General features: G+C 41.8%; 1 protein-coding gene and 1 long non-coding RNA gene across 3 annotated transcripts in view; both read left to right on the top strand.

The window, feature by feature from the left end:
* Positions 1-20959, top strand: part of CACNB4 (calcium voltage-gated channel auxiliary subunit beta 4) — a 257203-nt gene that overhangs the window by 42279 nt on the left and 193965 nt on the right. The gene's annotated exons all lie outside the window — the stretch shown is intronic.
* LOC123379147 lies at positions 887-6028 on the top strand. The gene is made up of 2 exons (XR_006583200.1): positions 887-1375; positions 5056-6028. It is a non-coding gene; the product is annotated as an uncharacterized LOC123379147 (long non-coding RNA).

The following is a 20959-nucleotide window of genomic DNA, read 5'->3' as shown; positions in this document are numbered from 1 at the left end:
GCTCAGGCAAGCTGCCTGAGATGTTAAGCTGACTAGCATTTCTGGGTTAATTAATTTAATTAAAAAAGTTAAGGTTTGATGAAAAGCAGGCAGAATTCTCATCTCCTTTTGAGATGCCTACAGTATTTTAACTGCTCCCATCAGAGACCTCTGCCCAGGGTGACATCTTAAAAAGGCAGAAACAAGGGCTCATTTAGATGTAGGGCTCTGATGGTCAAAGCATGGCCCTGAATAGGTTTAACTGACAGTCAAGAAAGGAAGTGAGGCAAAACTGAAGTGTGAGAGACAGATTTTTTTAAAAGGGCAAAATAGACTGTCCTGTTCGCTGCAGTCAAGTTGCAGCCAGCTATAACTGTAGGGAAGAAATTAGAGAGGGAAGATAGTCATCTTAGTGATTGTTCTATAGAATTGTTCTAGGCCAGTTATAACTGAACCTCTTTTTACCTCGTTGAGTCACAGACTGCATTTGTGTTCCTAACATTCCTTCTTTCTCCAGGAAGGAGTTGTCATTTGTGCCTAAGGTCACACCTGAGAAAATGGGTGCTCCGTGTCCTGAGATGTTCTCGTCCCTGCTAAATGGATGGGCAGGCCAAAGGAAAAAATACATTTACTGTTATGTAATCAGCTTCCAGGTTTAAAGTTGCCATTTCCTTCTTGATAACTCATTTCTTTCTTCCATTTTATTAGAAAAACTAACTTTGGGTGCCTGGGTGGCTCAGTTAAGGGACTAACTTGGTTTCGACTCAGGTCATGATCTTTTGGCTGAGGTTCATGAGTTCGAGCCCTGTGTCGGGCTCTGCGCTGACAGTGCAGAACCTACTTGGGATTCTTTCTCCCTCTGTCTCTCTCTCTCTCTCTCTCTCTCTCTGCCCCTTCCCCACTCATGCTCTCTCTGTCTCTCAAAGTAAATAAATAAACTAAAAAAAAAGCTAACTCAAGTTGATCCTAATTACATATGATTTGATTTATTTTTTTCCCTATCATAATAGAAGTGTCATTAAAGAAAATTTGTCATCCTATCATTGATTTGCAGTTACTCTGAAGAACAAGATGGGTTGATTTCTAATCTGCCTACATTCTAGTTGGGTTTATCTGTACTTTTTACCCCTTCTATTCCAATCTCCATTCCAAAACAGAAAAAAAAAAACTTTCCAAATTTCATTACCTGTTTTTTTTTTCCTTTTTAGTGAATCTGCAAATATTCAGTGAATCCCTGCTAGCTGCAAGCCACTGTGTTTACACTGTGGATCTTCAGTTATTAAGGCACCATCCTGACTCTCTTGGAACCAGGAGGGAGAATTCCCAGGACAGGGGGCTCTAGGATGTGCTCCAGTGGCGGGTGTGAAGGAGAGGGAAAGAGGTTACCTGTAAATCGGTGAGCAATACATTGGATCCTCTTTCCCAATCCTTGTCTTTTTTTAATTGTAGTGAAATTTATGATTTTAACTGTTTTTTACAAGAAAGTGGCAGTAAGTACACTCACATTGTTGTGTGCAACCACGACCGCTATCCATCTCCAGAACTCTTTCATCATCCCAAACGGGAAACTCTGTGCCCATTAAATAGTGACTCCCCCTGACCTCCTCCCTTCACCCTTGCTAACCACTGTTTACTCTCTGTCTCTGTGAATTTGACTATTCTAGGTTCCTCATACGAGTGTAATTATACAGTATTTGCCCTTTTGTGTCTGGTTAATTTCACTTAGCATGTTTTCAAGGTTCCTCCTTATTGTAACATGTATTCTAATTTCATTTCTTTTTAAGGCTGAGCAATTTTCTATCGTATGTGTATACCACATTTTGTTTATCCATTCATCTGCAGATGGACATTTGGGTTTCCACCTTTTGGCTGTTGAGAATAATGCTGCTATGAACATGGGTATATTCCCAGTCCTTTTCTTTTAAAGCATATTAAATGAAACCTCATCTGCTCTGTTAAATCACTGAAAAGAAGTTGGCAAATAATACCTCTCCAATATCCATATATATCCATATGTTTATCTAGTTATGTGTTCTGGGAATAGTTACACGATGGAAAATGATTTTTCTGGCCTGAAGTCCTGAGCTGGAATAATACCATTTCATATACTTGCTTCATATGCTCCCTTCTATCCACCCTATCCCTCTCTGCCTCTCTCCACTACCATCCCTTCCCCATCTCTTCTTTCTCTTAATTCAGTTCGATTGAGCAAACTTGTATTATTGAGAACTTTTTAGATGCAAGGTCATGTTCTGGGGATTTTGAAGAATAGAACTGCCCTTGGGTTGTTCCTAGTCTTTTGTTGGAGACAAGACCCATGATACCCACTGTGCGAGCCAGGCCCTGAGCCTGCTGTGGTGTCCAGGCTTTCCAAGGGCCGGGAGAGATGAGGGTAAATGTGTTCCAGCCAAAGAAAGTGACCTGAGTGAGGATGTGGGATGGGAAGTGTTGAGAATGTCTTATTTGAAGTTGATTTAATTTGTATGAGGCCTTTAAATGTTTTCTGTTGTTATGATGTTCTTGATAAGTCCTCTACCTGGGAGCAATAGTGATTTCTAAACTCTAGTAGATTTTATAAAGGAAGATTATCTTCAATAATTTTGCTTTACAAGGAGTGCAGTTTTGTTTGATATAATCTTAACAGATATTCTCCATGGTTCAAAGAGAGGAGCACATTTTGTTTTTAGCATATTTTACATCAGTAATTTATTTTGATCTTTTCCATATAATTCTTTTTTTTTTAAATTAAATAAGTCTGATTGAGGGGTGCCTGGGTGGTTCAGTCAGTTAAGCATCTGGCTCTTGATTTTGGCTCAGGTCATGACCTCACAGTTCGTGACATTGAGCCCCGCTTGGGGCTCCACACTCATGGCCTGGAGCCTGCTTGGCATTCTCTCTCTGTCTCCCTCTGTCTCTGCCCTCCCCCCCCAAATAAATAAATAAATGAACTTAAAAAAAACAAGTCTGATTGAAACAAATGTTTGCAAAGCCTGGAAAAGGAGAAGCCTTCTCAATTTAGTTTCATATTTGAAGAATGAAATTTCTGCTGATTTACTTACTTGATAAAAGAAACAGGTGAATTCTAGGGGCACCTGGGTGGCTCAGTCAGTTAAGCATCCGACTTCAGTGCAGGTCATGATCTCGCGGTCCTTGAGTTTGAGCCCCATGTCGGGCTCTGTACTGACAGCTCAGAGCCTGGAGCCTGTTTCAGATTCTGTGTCTCCCTCTCTTTCTGACCCTTCCCCGTTCATGCTCTGTCTCTTTCTGTCTCAAAAATAAATAAACATTTAAATTAAAAAAAAAAAAGAAACAGGTGAATTCTAGATATTTTTCCACAAATATGTAAAAAACCCAGTGTGTGTATGTATTTTTATGAATATAAGTGTATTCTATATGAATGTATGTACCTACCATGCATATATATTCACACACACACTTTTAATTCCAAGTGTGAAGGTGTAAAAAAATTAACCACACTTTTCAGCCAGAAGGGACAACCTAAGATGCGAAATACTATTTTTCTTCCCCTTAATCATCTTCTGGTGATTATCTGCTATTAGCAGATGGCCAGCAATATGGGCAATAAATAATGTAGTAAATTTAGCTGGTATTTCTGGTCAATGGTTCTGCCAGTCTAGCTCCTTGGACCTCAGCCTGACTTTGAAGAGTAAGTCTCTGGTCTGTAGGACTCCCTCAGGAACTCAGAGGTGCAGGCCTTTTTCTAAGCAAAGGAGTTGGAGCGATACAGTCCCGTTCCCTGGAAAACCACAGGCAAATGAACAGGGCCTGGATAGCAGCAGACAGAGGAAAGGAAGCAGAATAAGACAGCCTTCCTAGGGTTGGAAGGCAGTAGGAACAGACGCTGGTGGAGACCTTGCTGGTGACCACAGATGCAGTAGTAGGGGGACCCCAAAAGCATCTTAGCCTCACCACCCTCGTAGCAAGTAGTTTGGGAACTTCTGGGGGCTTGTCTCTTACAGAGTCACTGACCTGGCCTTGGCTGCTGGGGAAAAGCTTGTGTTGCTTCTGAAGCAGGAGCTGGTCTATTCCAGCCCTTGCATTGGGGTGAGGTTTGGCTACGGGAGCGGTGCACTGAACAGATTATGTAGTTTAGTCATTCATTCATGCATTCAGCTAATATTTATTGAGCACCTGTTATGTGCCAGGCATTATTCCAAGTGCTGGCAATGATGGAGTGAGTGAGCAAGACAAGGGCTTCGTTATATTCTCCTAGATTTTTAAAATTTAATACACATATATATTATAAAATGATTACCACGGTGAGATTAGTCAACATGCTTATCACCTCAGAGAATTATATATATTCTTACAAATGTTTGTGTAAGAATACTTAAGATTTACTCTTTTAGCAACTTCTAAGATATACACAGTATTGTTGATTTTAGTCACCATGCTGAATATTAGATCCCCAGAACATATTCATCTTTCTGATGGAATTAATAGGAGAATTAATGCTAACATTTGGCCTTCTGATTTACAGGTGAGTATTCCTTCTAGTAACGCTGTGCAAAAACCTATCTCTTTTAATCACTTGCAACATTTGTCCCTTTTTGATGGTGTTGGAGAAACAAAGACAAGTCATACCTAGAGCTATTTCTTGGTTCAGTCTTTTTCAGAAAATCAGAGGATTACTGGAAAGTGTTTCCAGTGATTTGATCTCTCAGCCTCTTGGTCATGGCCAGAATTGCCCAGATTCTTCTTTCTTCCTGCAGAGTCTCTGTGGCCATCTCCTATGTAAACCCTGACTTCCGTGATTTTAGTAAAGTCTCTCATAACCAGCAATAGCATCCCTCCCGCCCCGCTCCGGCCAATTGCCTACTTTTATGTTTCTCCCATTGTCACATTAATGCTGTTTTTTTTTTTTTTTTTTACTGGATTTAATCACTCATGGCAAATGTAAATAGAAATTTATAGTCTGCATTACAGATCGCCCTTTACCTTCTTCCAGAAATGTTTCCTTTGAGTACTTAGTTTATGCAGCTAAAATACGATGATGCATCATAAATTCATGGTTTATTAACAGATTCTTTTTTTATTATTTTATTTTATAAACAGATTCTTGAGCCTGAGAACATAGACCTATCTGTGCACAGAGGATTCTGCAGTGAAAACTTCCAAAGAGGAAAACAAAATACTGTGGGACTGGCTAATGTCTTTCTTAGCGTTTCAGAATCGTATTGAATGCTGAGAGTTTGTTGAGAAACCAGAGGGCTTTCTCTGAGGTTGAAGTCCATGTTGTGCTGCCTTCATGGACTTCACAGATTGTGCTCTGGCTAGTCAGGGCTTCCCCCTCAAGGCTGAGATTGGTGGCTGCACTCACTGCTTCACTGCCTTGGGTATTAAGGACTTTGCCAGGATGACCACCACGGGGATTTGATCGTAATGCAGTTTTGTTTATGTGGACATTTTCTCACTAGAAAATTGTCCTGCAAATACCAATTTGCTTCACAGAAAATAATCAACTAGAGGTTAGATAGTTATTACCATCATTTGGCAATGGCAACGTGCACATTTGGGTGTGAAAAAAGGGCCGGATTCTTAGGTAAGGTATAAACATTTTCTAATCATCAAAAATTCATTCTGAATTTGATTAGCTGGAGGAAATATCCGTGAAATAGGAGACCTTGGATCCACATGGCATCATATACTTTGGTTCAGTTCTTATCTGAGCCAGACTTGATTATAGGGATTTATAAATTTGAAGGTTCTAGATGCTACTGAATTCTTTTTAAAATGTAGGAGTTCAATACCATGAAATAGGAAATCATGAACTTTCTAATACAGCAGATATATAAAATTCTACTTTTTAACTAGTATATGGGTTAGACCTCTTGGTATTTTGGGGACTTAAAAAAATCTTCCAGCTAATTTATTCAGAATAACCCATAAATGAGACATAACAATTTATCTGCAGTGAAAACAGGGGACGGGGAGAGACATAATTTATTAGCAAGTATAATTTTTGTTGAAATAGAATGTGGAATTAGAATTCATTCATTAATAAAGTATATCCATTTCCCTAATACAATTAAGGGGCTTTAATCTTTGTCAACGATTTATGCCCAAAGTGTGCACAAGACTAAATATCTTCATTTTGTTCTCTATTCTTTACTTTAAATTCTTTTCAGAAATTGATGTTATTTTATATGTGTTCAGGTTTAGTGCTCCCTTCATGTCTACAGTTATGTTTCTGAGGACTCATTTCATTTTCTCAGAGCTGTCCTCTGCTTGTCCAGTGTCATAAAGGAATTTCTGTATTTCTGTGAGCAACCTGGGCCCCACGCTGCTCCCTTGTTCTGCACGCCTGCCAATGGCAGAATTATCAACCAGATGTTTTCATTAAGAGACAGAAGCATAAAGCAAGGCTATTCTCTGTAAAGAGCAAACAATAACTTTGGAAAGGTAAGATAGAACCTATGTAAAAACAGCTAAGACTATTCTAGGGTTCCATATGCTGTTTGGCAAGTGGATAGAGTAGGAACAGTGGAGACTTTCTGTAAAATGTTGGCCAAGGAAAGATTTGGGTTCAACATTGGAGGATAATGAGATTTTTAAGTAGGAAGATAAATCAGAAAGCTATGTTTCTTGATTTTTTTTAATGCAAAGAAATGTTAGCTTATAGAGCTACATCTTTAAAAAAATGCCGTTTAATTTAAACTCCTGTATAAATTAAACAAGGGACGTCAGTCCTGGATTAGTTTATCATCTTCCCTCTGTACCTGTCCAGAGTGCTTGACAAGGGACTGGCAAGGAGTCATCTCTGGGGAACTGTCATCATGTTCTCTTGAGGTGGGGACATTGAGGCCTGGCAAGAGAATGGAAGTCTCTTTGCTGCACCGAAAGGGACCTGGGCAGAGGAGCAGAGGCCTGGGCTCCTGTCCCTGTACACCATGAGCATGTGACGTGACCTCAGCCACAGTACCTCTCAGGACCTCTGTGCCCGTCTGTGGGGCACCCCCTTCTACCCTTCTCCTCATGTCACCTTCTGTGCATCTTTGAAAACAACTAAGCTTGTGGCCTGTCCTGCCTTTGATTGCCTGGTCTTTTGTGGAGAGAGATTCAAGGAGAAAGGGAAGCCTCAGCCTCTGCTGTTCATTTGCTGAAGGAATCGCTGGGCTAAGGCGAGGCTGAGGCAAGTACAGCCCTCCCTCTCCCTTGTCTCCAGCGGCTCCCTCACCCTTATCCAGTTAAGTCAGATTCAGGTCCAGAGGTGGAAGTCCCAAGTGCTCTTCATCTCTGCGGAGCACGCTGGTTATCCGCAATCAGGCAGCACGCCAGCTCCTAGCCTGCCAGTAGCCAAACCCCTGTTGTCCTTAGTAGAAGCTGAATGGGGAATATGCAACCTGAATTTGGCACATGAGGGCAAAGGCAGACAGCAGAACTTGGAAAAGGGCTGGGGAGGACTGTTCCACTCTTCCCAGCATGCTTACACTCTGGTGTGAGAATTAGCAAACCTCAGAATTACAAGCTTCCCAACCTCTTGGCCTTACATGGCTGTTTCTTCTGTGTTCCCATCACAGGCGAGCATCCTCAGTGCTTCAAAGAACTTGGGAGCTTTGCCATCAGCAGGATTTATGAAAGCAACCAGCGCTCCCACCTTCCACCCCCAAACACAGCGTGGTAGATCGCATTAGGTTCCTGACATGCATTTCTTTGGGGGGGACCCCCCCCTTGATCCTCCCCAGTTTTTCCTGCCAGCGTGAGCAATGAACAGATTCCCTGGGCCCTGCATTTTGTTACAGCCTCTTTGGGGGGCGTCACCTTTCACATCCAGCTGCTGAAACCCAGCTCCATCTTCCCCGCAGGACAGGGTGCCGCCAGCTCCCTGCTGTAGCGTTTGGCAGGCATCTCCGAGGACGGTGGGGGCCAGGGCACGCGGCAGTCCTGCAGGCCTCCGGATGTCTTGGCTGCGGGATGGCCTCCCTGGCTGACTTTCAACCAATTGAGAGAAGAAAAATTTCTCTGGCACAGCATCTCCTCCCTTCAGGTCTTGAAGGGAAGCTATGGCTGCCCTAAAACGTTTCTTTCTCTTCCTCCCATCTCTAGGAAAGAAAGAGTGTCGTCCTAAATGCTGTGCCCTTACCTAGGAGGGATTAGATGCTTTTGGTCAAAGCAAGAAGAATGAGAAAAATGTAGCTTCATGAGGTGTGAGAAGGTCACACGGAGTTGTTCATGGAATACTTCAAAATGTGTTAGCCGGTATTTATTTTTTTGCCTTGAAATACCTAAATCAAGAAATCAGAGATGTAAGCTTTTGCAGAACTAGGATTTGTATGGATTCAAGAACAGCACAATTCCGTGTAATGTCTGCAGATGTATTTCTTCAGCAGAGATGGAGGTTTGGGCCCAAGCAGGATTAATTTTTCTTGGAATGATACATTTTGTAAATCAGTGGGATATAGAATGCCATACAAGCACTTTCTCTGGTTCATCCTCAAAAGAGAGAGCTTTGTTACATGATTAGATATACGGTTAATACAATGTCTATCTTAGAGTGCTCTTCAAAGGGGGGGGTGACATGGGTATTATCGATATTTATGTCCAAACCAAAATTCTCAGACATGACTCATTGAGAAGGTAACAGAACAGAAGCTCAGGGAAGAAGACCTTAAGTAAGCATTTGGGGACTTACTCTTTGTACCCCAAGAATATACGGTCAGGGTCAGCAGGTGTGCAGGATGGTGTAAGAGCGCCATCTTGTGGCTAAGGCCATCATAAATTTTTTGAGATGGAACACTCAAAAAAGAATTCCACCCAGGTTTTTTGCCTTTTTGAAGCTACGGTTCCTGATAGCTGCTTTTTGTATCATCTAAAGCAGTTCTTTCCATACTCAGTTTTTGTCAAATGCAATTTTTTGAAGGGATTTCTTGTTGGGGCACAGGATACTTTTTTATGTTATAATTGAAGGCATAGCCAAGACTTTGTTTCACATTATGCCTTTCAACCATGGTCCATCCATAGGCCGTTGGGTCCACAGTAAGCTGAAAACTCTAAATATACTCTGAGTGGTCTAAAGTATTTTGAGAATATCATTTCCCATGCTCTGGAAACTATGCTTCTAGAAATTGACAGTCTCATTGAAATCTATCCTTTATCACATTAAAAAAATACTAAAAAATTATTTTAAAAAGTACTTATTTATTTTTAAATTTTTAAAAATGTTTATTCTTGAGAGAGAGAGAGAGAGAGAGAGAGAGAGACAGACAGTGTAAGTGTAAGTGGGGGAGGGGCAGAGAGAGAGAGAGAGAGAGAGAGAATGAGAGAGGGAGGATCTGAAGCAGGCTCCAGGCTCTGAGCTGTCAGCACAGAGCCCGATGTGGGGTTCGAACTCATGAACCCGTGAGATCATGACCTGACCCAAAGTTGGATGCTTAACCAACTGAGCCACCCAGGTGCCCCCAAAATATTTATTTATTTTCAGAGATAGAGAGAATGCAAGTAGGGGAGGGGCAGAGAGAGTGGGAGATAGAGAATCCCAAGCAGGTTCCATGCTGTCAGCGCAGAGCCTGACGGGCTGGATCTCACAAACTGTGAGATCATGACCTGAGCCAAAATCTAGAGTTGGACGCCTAGCTGACTAAGCCACCCAGGTGACTAAGCCACCCAGGTGCCCCTATCCTTCATCACATTTAACACCTTTATTTTCATTGATATGATGGTGTCTAAATTTTTTTTCTGGAGAATTTTATTTATTCTTGAGTTTTAAAGTCAGAAATTCTTGAGGGAACAAGCTTGAGGGAAACTTTTACTTATTTTTCTTTTTAAAAATTGAGGTATAACTAACATATAATAACATTATAGTAGTTTCAGGTCTACAACATAATTTGATATTTGTATATATTGCAAAGATCAACACAATAAGTCTAGTTAACACCTGTCATCATACATACTTACATGGTTTTCTTTTCTCATGATGAGAACTTTTAAGATTCACTCTCTTAGCAACTTTCAAATATTCAGTACTGTATTAATAACAATATTCACTATGCTGTACATTACATCCCATTGCTTATTTATTTTATAACTGGAAGTTTGTACTTTTTGACCCCCTTCCCCAATTTCCCCATCATCCACCCCCTGCCTCTGGCAACTACTAATCTATTCTCTGCATCCATGAGCTTGGTTTTTTAAAACTTTATTTTTATTTTTTAATAGATTCCACATATAAGTGAGATCATATGGTAATTGTCTCTGTCTGACTTATTTCACTTAGCATAATGCCCTCAAGATCCATCCATGTTGTTTGTTGTTGCAAATGGCAAGATTTCATTCATTTTTATGGCTGAATAATATTCCATTATATTTATATATATACATATATATATATATATATATATATATATACATGTAAACATTCCATTATATATTAGAATATATGCCCATATATGTCTGTATATATGTACACACACACACACACACTAATATATATGTATGACATATATATGATATACATATATATATATAGTATATATATATTGATAAACATATATGACAACATTTCTTTATTCATTCATCCATTGGTGGATGCTTAGGTTGTTTCTCTATTTTGACTATTATGAATGATCCTGCAACGAACCTGAGGGTGTATATATCTTTTCCAGTTAGTGTTTTCCTTTTCTTCAGATAAATATCCAGAAGTAGACTTGCTGAATGATATGGTAGTTGTGATTTTAATTTTCTTAGGAACCTCCTCATACCGGAAATTTTTCTTGATTAAGCTTAGGCAATGTAATTTTGTGATTTACCTAACAAGGGCAGTCTTTTTTTTTTTTTTTTTAAATAAGGACGGTCTTAGCCCATAGTGAGTTCATTCCAATATTCTAGTATTTTTGAAAGTCATCTTAATTAAATTTTGGAACAAGGAAGGGTATAAATATACAAAATAAAAGAGTCCATTTAAGAACATTCTTGCTTCCCATGAGGCATTTGGATATTGCTTGTAGTATGGTGGAGACAATGTTGGGCAATTATCTCTCACTGGAAATCAGACTTCTCTCCTTCCTACCCAGAGGTCTGGCATTTTGGAGGGCATTGGATTTTAAAGTAGACCAGTCAATTTATGATTAGGTCAGGACATTGGAAATTTGTTCATTTAACAACAGGGGCTACTTGTCAAGAACTGAGACAACTTTGCCAGTATATTCCCAGGACCTCCAGCCACCCAAGTGGTTCCTTTGGTCAGCGCCTCTGTCTCAGCCCTGCCGTTGATCTTTAGGACAGAACGTCCAAACCAGTTACTCCCATTTCAGCAGCACCACACAGCGCTTAGTAAACAATAAGAAGACCTGGGGAACTCTTTCCCCATATCCTTTTTCTCTTACCCTGGAGGTTAGCTGGTTTTGGAAGGGTGTTATGAGGGCTCCATTGGAGAAAGCAGCAAACTCTATATATGACGCCACCCCCTGGTCTTTCAAAGCAGATTGCTGATGACACCTAGAGAGAAAAAAAAAAAAAAAGTCACATCATTCTCCTTCATATGCAAAGCAGGAAGTAAAAATTGGCATTTATGTGACGCTTTTCATGACCAGAGACCTTTCTGTAGGGAAGCTCCCTGCAGTGTCCCCATTTTGTTGGTAATGGGGCTTAAAATAAAGAAGAGGGAAGGCCAGAGGAGGTGGTGAGGTCAGCTTGCTCCTCGGGCATGATACGTGTTTTCCTTGCTCTTAACCCCCTGCAGGGTGGCCTTTGCCCTTCATTGGCATCACCCTTTGTTGGAGCCCCATGTGACTGCCCTAACAGAAGCTTCAGGAGCATTCCTGTCCATTGGGTGTTTCCATCTGAACCCCACTCTCCATTTCTACTTTCCCTGTGGAGCTCTGCTGCCCAGCATGGGTGTATTAAGACCTACTTTTTGCACGACCTAACTTCTGTTGGGATTTTAATTTGAAATGAAACTTAAATGCACTGACCCTGTGCATTCTGATAATTTAACAGCCCTGTTGGGAGACAGGTAATGATGAGAATGTCATTCTGGGTCCATCTTGCTTCTAAGCCTGACAGGTTTTATTTGGAAGAGCTGCTTCTTAGTGAGGGAGAAACACTCATTCTTTTCCTGCCTAAGGAGCTGCTGAAATTTATTTTTTCTTCCAGGTGTTAGGAAACAGGAATTAAAAATAGTGTTTGACCCAGACACACTGTGCAATAAAAAGTTCTTGCTTCTGTCATGTTGCTGATTACCTGCACCTTGCGAATAAGGAAGAGAAAGTTCTGTTACCTAAAAACAGAAGGAGTGAATAATTCTATTTAGGGAAATTAGAGTTCTTACAAAAGGGTGAAAGCTTATACTTTTTATTTTTCTCCTTGTTTCATGTGACTTTTGTCTTGAAGCCCTCCTCCCCACTTCCTCCCACCCCCACTAGCTAAGTGTTGTGTCAGATCATTTAGAACTTTCTAAATAGGGGAGGAAAAAAAATTCTTCCAAGTTTGGCTCCTCTGTCCTTTGAGATTATACCGTCTGTGGAGGAGAATTTATAAAAAGATGGGAGGTTTGGGTTCCTGTTACTTTTGGAAATGGTATTTACCCAGATCACACTGAATCTGCCTCTCGCCCTAAATGGCAGATGCTGATAGGGAGCAATGTTCACGTGCTGGAAAGGCAGCTGGGGACCGCACAGTGACCTCAGGGGACCTCAGGAGACCTCAACCCAGAGGGAGACTGCCGCTGTTCCTCCAGGATACTGGGCCTAGCCCCCCGGCACCCTCCCTGCTGCTTTCAGCAACTCTAAAGTTGGGGTGGCAGTCCATCCACAGCACCAGGCGAGGACTTGCCCAGGAGTTTAATTGCACCGGCAAACAGACAAACACTTGTCAACATAGTTCTTCATCCTCATTTCCCTTCCATTCTCCACGGTCGGTATTTGACCAGCCATGTGGCCCCCTCTGGCCCTCAGACATGCCCAGCTCATCCCCTGCCTGGCATGGTGCCCTCCAGCTCTTTGCCTGGCTCCCTCCTCCTCACGTGGGCCTGAAGCAAAGAAAGGGGCCCTTTCGGCACCAACCTCATCAATAAGTTTTCTGTTTTCTGTCTTCATAGTATTTTCAGTTCCAGAAGTGCTCTCAGATGCCTGGTAAAAGCACAGACTGTGGTGTCAGATCCCTCGGGTGTATCTCAGTGCTGCCACCGGATGTCTCCTGTTTCCCCTTCCGCATCTAGCTGCTGCTCTCCTCTACCTGGTTCTGGGCCCATCTCTGGGTTTCTCACCTCCAGCTTTCCCCTCTGTTTGCAGTTGGGCCGGCTAGTCAGGAAGGCTGCGGGGGGAGGGGGGGGGGGAGCTGAGGCCAGTGCAGAGTCTGGCTTTCTCCCGGGCTTGGCACCTGCATCCCTCTAGGAAAGGCCACATCCCTGGCCAAGAGACACTGTCCTGGTTCCTGCACCTGCTCCCTCACCTCAGCCCTTTGCACTAGAAGAGCACACAGGGCTAGACCTGTTCCCCTCTGTGCCCTGGGGTTCTACACTACCTTGTTGGTTTCCTTGAATGCTTCCCCTACCTATGTGAAGAGAATCTTTATTAAACTCTCTTGAAATCACTCAGTTTCAGAATGCCATTTATTTCCTGAAGAGGGATAGAACTTACTGGCTATGTGAACAGGATGTAGTTAATTAACCTGTCGACTCATCTGACATCTATAAAGTGCACATAATAATAGAACCTCCTTCACTGAGTTGTTGCAAGATTACATGAGTTAATACATGCAAATGCTTAGTAGGATGCCCTCACACATGGCAAATACTACAACCATTTGCTATTTTAATTGTTGTTATTATAATTGTTATCTTGTGTTTGTTGACCTGTGTATTCCCTCCTTTGTCTCTGCTGGGATGTATGTGGGCAGAGGCTATATCTTCTTGCTACCTTGCTAGGTTCTAGAACAAAGCCTGCTCCACAGAGATATTCACTTGTGCTTGTGCTGTGTTTGTGTGCTTTCTCTCTCTCTCTCATTCTCTCTATGTGTACAGGTATTTTTAAACTGGCTGTCAGATAATGAGAAAACTGTATTCCATAATAAAGTTTAAGTCAACATTTATGGCCTGTGTCAAGTTTTATTATTGTAAAAATTAAAAATCAATGAGGCACCTGGGTGGCTCAGTCGGTTAAGTGTCCGACTCTTGATTTTGGCTCCAATCGTGATCTCACAGGTTTGTGGGTTCGAGCCCAGCGTCGGGCTCCGTTCTGACAGTTCAGAGTCTCCTTGGGATTCCGTCTCTCCCCATCTCTTTCTGACCCTCCCCTGCTTTCGCTCTTGCTCGCTCTCTCTAAATAAATATTTTTTAAAAATTAAAAATCAGTTATTGATTTAAGTGAATTTTAATTGAATCCATAATATTTAGAAAAGGGAGAGTAATTGAAAAACTTTTTAAAAATTTTTTTTAATGTTTATTTATTTTTTAGAGAGAGACAGACCGAGTGCGAGCAAGGGAGGGGAAGAGAGAGAGGGAGACACAGGACTTGAAGCAGGCTCCAGGCTCTGAGCTGTCAGAGCCCGACATGGGTCTTGAACTCACGGACTGTGAGATCATGACCTGAGCTGAAGTTGGATGCTTAACAGACTGAGCCACCCAGGCACCCTGAAAAACTCTTTAAATAAGCACTAGTTTTATCAACTTTATGAATTTTTAATTTGTTAATTTTTAATTTAGTAAAAAATGTTTCCCAATTTACTTGTTTTCCAAGGTCTTAATCAAACTTTTTTATTTAGGCAGACTCTGCCTGCCAACTTGGAAAAAATAAATAAAGCTAAAAACATGTTTTTAGGGGAAAAGTTTCTCTTTGGGGTTTAACATAAACCTATCAGTGAGGAAATAAAACAAGGTTACTTAACACTAGGAGCATAGTTTCTTGGGGAGGTGGGTGGATATAAGAATGAATGTTCTTTTGCTAATGAATATTCTTTTTTTTTTAACCTGAAATTAAGCAGTTTAAAAGTACAACTTTCAGCCTAATAAATGCATCATGCAGTGTAGACTTCCATGCCTTTCTTCCTTTAAAATTAGCTGGGTTACAAATTCTTAGAGGAGGGACTCCTGGCTGGCTCAGTCAGAACAGCATGTGGCGCTTGATCTTGGGGTTGTGGATTCGAGCCCCATGCTGGGTGAAGAGATTACTTTAAAATTTTTTTAAAAATGTTTATTTATTTATTTTTTTGGGGAGAGAGACAGAATGTAAGCAGTAGAGGGGCCAAGAGCGAGGGAGACACAGAATCTGAAGCTGGCTCCAGGCTGTGAGCTGTCAGCACAGAGCCCCATTGTGAGGCTTGAACTTACAGACCGTGAGAAGGAGATTACTTTAAATAAATAAATAAATAAATAAATAAATAAATAAATAAATAAATAATAAATAAACATAAACACAAATTCAGAGAATGGTCTGTGTCATTTGAGCGTGTCTGGCATCGCTGAACGGCAGTGGCATTTGGACTGTTTAGTAAGTGCATTGAATCAATCCTTAAAATTTTGGGCGTGTGTGTGTCAAAAGCCCTCTTGGTATTGAGCAGGAGAATTAAGGCTTTCTGCAGCGGCAGTTTCGGTGTAGAGCATTTATTGAGCTGTAGACTGTACAGGAGGCGGGAGGAAGGAGGGTTAAGAGAACCGGACATGAAAGAAATAGCCACATAGTCCTTCCTTCAAGTAGTTTACTGTCTTGCCAGATACGTGCAAAGGGAAAAGGCTTGAGGCCATTTAGAGATGAAATGAATGTATGGAAAGTAAGTCTGTGTATACAAGGGGACTGTAAACAAAGAGTGCCTTATATTAATTTTTCTGGGAAGCTTATGTTATGAAACATCATGTAGCCTGTGTTAGCAACCCTGGTAGTTACTTCTACAGTAGTCAGTGTTGTCTCACGAGGGCGCGGAAACTCTGGGACTGATCTAGTGACGACAAATGGGCAAATATCTAGACGAGGTCGAAGCTAATTTTGTCCACACAGTGGTTTCTTCAGCAGGAATCCAGTGTGACAGAAGGGCAGTCCGGCCTTTAAAGCTCGCTGTAATGGCATTTAGAGAACTGGGTAGTGCACCAGCTCTAGAATCAGACTTCTGTGTTCCCGTCTTGGTGCTGTTAACTGGCAGGTGTCTTGGCCGATTCTGTGTCCCCTGTTTTCTCATCTGTAGAGGGGGATGATAGTGGCCCTCTCTCACAGTGTTGAGAGGATCCAGTGAACCAGAGAGTTCAGTTGCTGTTCTTATTTGACCTGCTTACTAATCTTGCAGCAGAAATACCAAAAACTTTTGAAGGTGGAAAGATCTTGACATCTTTGACAAGACCAACTGCATTAAGTGAAAAAAAACTTCGATTTTTAAAATTCCCTAGTATGAAAAATTAAGTTTTATTAAAGCATTTCAGTAGTGTATGATTAAACCATGATTTTTATTTGCTGTCCTTAAGCCTTTGTAATTCATTACAGCATTCTTTTTTTTTTAATGTTTATTTATTTATTTTCAAGAAAGAGCACAAGTGGGGGAGGGGCAGTGAGAGAGGGAGACACAGAATCCGAAGCAGGCTCCAGGCTCTGAGCTGTTCGTGGGGCACGAACCCACGAACCGTGAGATATGCCCTGAGCCGAAGTCGTGTGCTTAACCTACTGAGCCACCCAGGCGCCCTTCGTTACAGCATTCTTAATATCACAACCCAATGCGTTAGATGTGCTGTCTTCGTTCACTGATGGATTAAATTAGTTGCAAGTTTAGCAAGTCAGTTGTTGATTTCTATGGGCTGAAAAATATGTTTGGGCTCATGCTTTAAGGGAAAGAAGGTTAAACTGAGTATCAGGAGATCTGACTTCTACCCCTTGCTGGCCGTGCAGTCTGGGCTGGTCTCTTCCCTCCCTCAGCTCATTTCTTAAATGTGGAACAAAGATACTGGACTAGTGGAAAGAGGATCCCTTCCGGCTCTCACAGTGTTTGGATCTATATTTCGAAGCCATCTGCTGGGCAGTTTTAACAGAATGACTGAAAAATCGGACTTGGTCGTGGGCCTCCTGTTCCATTTTTCTTGTCCCTTCTTTGCCTCATTTTCTGTACCTTGAGGGATGCAGATGCTTGAATCATCGAGGCTGTGCTGCACTCCACTCTTTCCAGAATGTGAAATGAAGGAGCTGGACCTCCCCTAATTGAGTCTTAGATAAACCATGGCTCAGGGTGCAAAGCTTTAAGCCCCTAGCTCTGCAAGACTGTCCTCATGGGGTTTACCTTTCAGACAGCTGGATGCTGATAGAAAGAGCAGATTTTTAGTAATAGATGGACATAGTCATTTTTAAAAAATGGATGGTTATTGAGCATTCTTTTCTTTCCCTATGATCTTGTGAACTGCACGTCACATGTAACATAGGGCTGCAGTTTAAAATCATGATTCACCCTCAGACTTTTATCCTGTCCTTATTTCATTATCATGATACTTTAGACTCATTACTTGCTTGGATTTAATAGTTTGTGAATTGTCCTTTGCTGGGTTACCAAACATCTTGGGGACTTGGGCGGTCCAGGACCGGGAAGGGATGTTAGTTGCTTGAATCGAGACAGTTCCAAGGCCAATCAGGATGGTTGATCTTCCTTTCTTTAGGTCCTTTCTTTCTTTCTGGTGGCGGGGGGGGGGGGGGGGGGGGGGGGAGGGTGCGGTTCTTAATACATCGTTATTTTTTTTTTTAACATTTATTTATTTTTGAGACAGAGAGAGAGAGAGAGAGAGAGAGAGAGAGAGCATGAATGGGGGGGGGGGGTCAGAGAAAGAGGGAGACACAGAATCCGAAACAGGCTCCAGGCTCTGAGCTGTCAGCACAGAGCCCGACGCGAGGCTCAAACCCACGGACCGTGAGATCATGACCTGAGCCGAAGTCGGACACTCAACCGACTGAGCCACCCAGGCGCCCCAATACATCGTTATTTCATCATCTTTAAAAATGTATTTTTTAAGTTTATTTATTTTGGAGAGAGAGGGCAGGGAGGGAGGGAGATTATGAGTAGGGGAGGGGCATAGAGCCAGAGGGAGAGAGACAATCCCAAGCAGGCTCTGCACTCAGCACAGAGCTGGACATGGGGCTCAATCCCATGAACTGTGAGATCATGACCTGAGTCAAAACCAACATGCTTAACTGACCGAGTCACCCAGGCACCCCCAATCTATTTTGTTTTATTTTTTTATTTTGTTTTTATTTCTTTTATTTCTTTTTTTAAATTTTCTTTTTATTTTTTAAAATTTATATCCAAATTAGGTAGCATATAGTGCAACAGTGACTCCAGGAGTAGATTCCTTAGTGCCCCTTACCCATTTAGCCCATCCCCCCCCCCACAACCCCTCCCGTAAGCTCAGTTTGTTCTCCATATTTATGAGTCTCTTCTGTTTTGTCCCCCTCCCTGTTTTCATATTATTTTTGTTTCCCTTTCCTTATGTTCATCTGTTTTGTTTCTTAAAGTCCTCATATGAGTGAAGCCATATGATTTTTGTCTTTCTCTGACTAATTTCACTTAGCATAATACCTCCAGCTCCATCCACGTAGTTGCAAATGGCAAAATTTCATTCTTTTTGACTGCCGAGTAATTCTCCATTGTGTGTGTGTGTGTGTGTGTGTGTGTGTGTGTGTGTGTGTGTGTATACACACACACCACATTTTCTTTATCCATTCATCCATCAATGGACATTTGGGCTCTTTCTATACTTTGTCTATTGTTGATAGTGCAGCCTTATTTTGTTTTAAGTAAAATCTGTGCCCAACATGAGACTTGAACTCAAGACCCTGAGATCTAGAGTTACATGTTCTACAGACTGAGCCAGCCAAGCACCCCTATTTCTCCTCTTTAAATATCTTGTTACCCCATGCCTTTCTGCCCAAGGACCCTTTCCCAGGGACTGCTACACCCTTGTGTTTCCTCATCATTCCCTTGTTGGACCAGACCTGAGGCCGCACAGTGCATGAGCCATCTTCTCTGGGCTTCGTTCAACATCAGTCTCAATCACACAAGTTAGCTCTGAAAGAAAATGAAGCATCTTGAACTTGAACTTGAGTTTCAAGGGTCTCTTCCCTTTTCTGTGATTTCCTTTTTACCATTATGATATGTGCCTTTGCTTCCATGTGACCAACACAGTCCATCTTCTCGGCCTTAATCTGTTTCTCCTGGATGGAATGTCCTCTCCCAAAGACTTGGATTTTTCTCCTCAGAGCTGTTCAGTGCCACACTCTGAACAGCCAGCTTCGCTGGCTTCCTATCCCTAGCACTTGGTGCGTTTTTATGTATTTATTCTTTTCTTGGTGATACTCACTTGTGTGAGTTCCCTGTTGCTTATTAGATTTTAAGCACTAAATGCAGGGATCTACTTTCTTTTCTTGTGACTCTCCCAAAGCTCCCTGCAAGCTGTTTGCCACGTGGTTACACATGAAATATTTTTGACCAACAGATTGCTCATTTGGTCTCAGTCTTGGTCGAATGCTAAGGAGAACAAATTAAAATAATACTGTGCCTTCACAAAAAGACAATTATAAATGTGGGGTGTCTGGGTGGCTCAGTCAGTTAAGTATCTGACTTTGGATCAGGTCATGATCTCATGGTTCGTGAGTTTGAGCCCTGCATTGGTCTCTGTGCTGACAGCTCAGAGCCTGGATCCTGCTTTGGATTCTGTATTTCCCTCTCCTCTTTCTCTGCCCCTCCCCTGCTTGCACTCTGTCTCTCTCTCAAAAATAAATAAAAACATTTAAAAAAATTTAAAAATACAAATATAAATGATATGGGTTATATATATTGCATCATGGTGATGAAATGATCGCATCATTATCTGGAAATTATATGGGTTAAATATTCAGAGGGGCAGTGAAAGTGCCCCTGGGTGGCCTCAATTTTGTAATGCATGTTTTCCCAGCTGTGTTCTTTGATCATCTGAAGGTTACAATAACAGTTAATATACCAGTAACCATTTGGTTCAGCAGCCACCATGGGAATCCTTGAAATTCCCAGGCTTAAATTATTTCTTTACATTTAAAGGGACTTAGAGGCTGCGCCCTCATTCTCTCACTTCAGTTAGGGTTTGGCTCACATGACCTATTCCTTGTGGTGGTACTGGCAGGCAGAGAGGGTTCTGCTGGCAAGACTGATGATGCCACACTGATGATGTGTGAAGAGGGTGCAAAGAAATGCATTACTCACAAATGGCAAAGTTCTGGGATGAGCAGGGCAGGCTCCCAGGCAGGTCTGAAAATGGCTTAAGCCAGCAGGTAAGGGCAATTGGTTTTGGCTTAGGCAGTGGTTGGGGGTTTGGGCTCAACCCTTCCTCTGTGTCATCCTCTGTGCCTTCCCATCTGTGGCTCCCAAATCACTAAGTGGACTCTCCTTTCCCACCTCAAGTTCATCTGCATGGATATTGTTGTCACAGTGACATGCGTTCCCCTAAAGATCTAGAGAAGTGATTAATCTTGGGGATTAGCAGTTAGTCTCAGTGTCTCCTAGTGGTTAAGAGTCTATACTTTGGGATGAGATATATTTGGGCTTATCTTTGGCCTGCTTAATAATCGTATAGCTTTGACAGTTCTATGACTCAGCAACTCATTGTGATCGATTTTTCATATGTAACATAGAGACCATAATTGAATTTAGTTCTTAAACTGGGTTTGAGGCTTAAATGAGTTAATCCATGGAAGCTCATTATGGTGCCTGGCGTATGGAAAATTCCCAGTGAATATTAATGAATGTCATAACTATTATCTAACCATTCATCCATTCAGCTCCTAGTTATTGAGAGATTACTTACTATAAAACAGGCACCATTCTAGGTGCTGGGGATTAGCAGGGAGGAGCAAAATGGACCCAAAGCCCTGCCCATGGAGTATTCCATGGAGTATAAATTCCAGTAGGAAAGACTGAAAGTGAAAAGGTGTTAGGAAAAACACATCCTATGTTAGAGCGTGGTAAATGCAATGAAGAAAAATAAACTACGGTCAGAAAAGTGTTGCAATGGTAAGTAGGGCTGGTAGGAAGA

The sequence above is a fragment of the Felis catus genome, chromosome C1 (genome assembly GCF_018350175.1).
Source record: "Felis catus isolate Fca126 chromosome C1, F.catus_Fca126_mat1.0, whole genome shotgun sequence".
Lineage (NCBI taxonomy): Eukaryota > Metazoa > Chordata > Mammalia > Carnivora > Felidae > Felis > Felis catus.
The sequence above is the reverse complement of the archived record's forward strand: the minus strand, read 5'-3'. Positions and strand labels throughout refer to the sequence as shown.